This window comes from Penaeus chinensis, chromosome 19 (assembly GCF_019202785.1).
Source record: "Penaeus chinensis breed Huanghai No. 1 chromosome 19, ASM1920278v2, whole genome shotgun sequence".
Taxonomy (NCBI): domain Eukaryota; kingdom Metazoa; phylum Arthropoda; class Malacostraca; order Decapoda; family Penaeidae; genus Penaeus; species Penaeus chinensis.
Genome location: NC_061837.1, coordinates 14,060,279 through 14,062,778, shown reverse-complemented (window position 1 = coordinate 14,062,778; position 2,500 = coordinate 14,060,279). Strand labels below are relative to the sequence as shown.

The following is a 2,500-nucleotide window of genomic DNA, read 5'->3' as shown; positions in this document are numbered from 1 at the left end:
ATTTTTCAGTTCTCTTTATTCTCATAGTTATTATTCTAATTCACACTGTTGTTCAACCTACCATAACTACATAACATTATTCCTTCAGGAGTGTTTCCACAACGAGGTGTTCCTCTACTGCGTGGACTTCATGTTCCGGCCTCTTCAAAGGAACCAGTACCGGGCCGCCCTGCACAGAGTCGGTAAGTGGGCAGTTCCTCTTCGCCCAGACCTTCTGCGGGGACGCTCGCCATGCGATTCCCCGGACGACCAGATTCCAGACTCCTTTTTGGTTGCATTTGTGTCCTCAGTTAATAGGTGAAATAATGATGGCGTCGAAGCGTTTTGTAGCCTGTTTTATATGCCTTAGTAAAAAAATATAAGAAATATAATGGGAATTTCCCTTAAAATCCTTTGAAGCCTATTGTAAAATACAGTTGATCTGAAGGAGGAGACTATAAGGCTGTAAAAGTGGGTGTAATTATAGTTAAAAAGATAAACATATATGCACCAACACATACATATTAGGCCTTTTTGTAGCATCCCGAAACCCCCAACACCTTGATACATTATTTCAAGTTGCATCACGATCGTTACAAAACACGATATTACATACAAGGTTTTTATTTTTTATACATAAAAAATCAATAGAAAACCATTAAAATACTTTATATACGTGATTTTTGTTTTATTATAAGCAAAACATTACTTCAAATAATGTGGGAAAAATACCTGACTACACTGCAACTTATGTTGTTTATACACACTAATCTTCGCTTCTCAGATTAAGCCAAAATATAGTTTTCTTATTACATGCATTGTTCTTCATATGAAAAGTTTAAGTTGCTATATATTTTGCAGCTTATCGTATCCACCGCGAGGGAGCGTGTCCAAATTAGACGACTGGGTAATTCCAATCACCACGGACAGTGACGTGATTTATTGATTGAATTTTATCAACAAATCAAGATACACAGCATTTTCTTTGATATTTTCGAGCCTGTAAGGTTATATCATAGACTTACAGAATGATTTTAAAGACATTCATCCCACCGGTCATTGCTACGTCATATCACTCGGACACGTTGGAAATTCCTACCATGTCATTCCAGTGACTGTCATGATTGACTTCATATCCTACCCATACAGAGTTAACATGTATTTGATGTACTGCTAAAAAGGCACATAAACATTTCATGAATTTTTACAATAAAGAGTTTTATCAGGAAACTTACGATGCAATTCGTAATTAATGAAAATATAAATACCTATCTGAGAATACGTAATTTATATCTGAGAAATATCCCTCTTTGATTGGCTGGCCGGACTGTATCAAACTATATCAAGGTGAATGCATACATTTTGTACAAACCGTAAAGATGTTTCAACAGATTCCAATAACATACGCATAAAGGGCAAACGTGTATCAGAGTGTATCAAAGTGTTACGGTTTCGAGAATAAAAAAAAAATAATAATCTTAAGTAATTATAATGATAGTTATACTAGTAATGTGGATTATGACAATAAGGATAATAATACTGTTGAATCATAGCATAGGTCCGAAGGAAAAAATGTGACAAGAAATGTCACGGTTTTGGATTTCCCTTTTCGTGACTATTTCTCATTACACGCACACGCCTGGACACACACACACTCTCTCTCTCTCTCTCTCTCTCTCTCTCTCTCTCTCTCTCTCTCTCTCTCTCTCTCTCTCTCTCTCTCTCTCTCTCTCTCTCTTTCTCTCTCTCTCTCTCTCTCATACTTTTATGGAGTAAAATGTACATCTTGATACACCTATTTCTTTTCTTCAGGGGGGCTGACAGGCTTTTTTTTTTTTTTTTTTTAAATAAAGTGTTTTTTTCATGCCACCATTAGACTTTAAATCATTGGCCCAAACCTACAGGTGAACAGGATTTAACGATCTCACTAGGAGATGGCTTGGGGCAGACACTCCAAACTACTTATGATAGTTCTAGAAAAGGGTTATTTTGGAGTTCCATGGTTTAGCTTATTGTGTTCCTAGCCTTTGTGCCAAGCAGCCATGTGCTTTTCGCACGACCTCGCCCGGATACCCCGTCTCGCCGTTTTCAAATGAGGGTCATTTAGATTTCCGTGCCTGGAAGAAGGCCATTCCATAAGAGCGGGCCTACGAGGGAAACTTTTGGTCATTTTTCAGGAATGCCCGGGAGAGGTGCCAGCACGATTTGTCACGCGAAAGCGAAGGCTCAGTTCGTACGGATACGATGCGTAAACCGTGAGTGAAGGCCATAAACTTTGAAAACCGGAAGTACCTGTGCTAGCAACAGATGTTAAAGGTTCTGTTCATAAAACTTTTAACATGAATCTGAAACGTATAAGGCGAACCGATCAAAAGAATTAATTCCAGGCTCTTTTGTACGGCAGCATTAGTACTGGCTAGAGTCATGTGGTATAGAATAGAAAGATTTTTTTTTTTTTCTTTTCATCACAGATCTAGCTTGATCGACTTGAAAGGTACACTCATCTTAGGTAACTAAAAAC

The 2,500-nt window shown here is 38.0% G+C and overlaps 1 pseudogene; it reads left to right on the top strand.

Moving 5' to 3' along the window:
- Positions 1–2,118, top strand: part of LOC125034915 — a 2,591-nt pseudogene extending 473 nt beyond the window's left edge.
- The last annotated feature ends 382 nt before the right edge of the window (positions 2,119–2,500 follow it).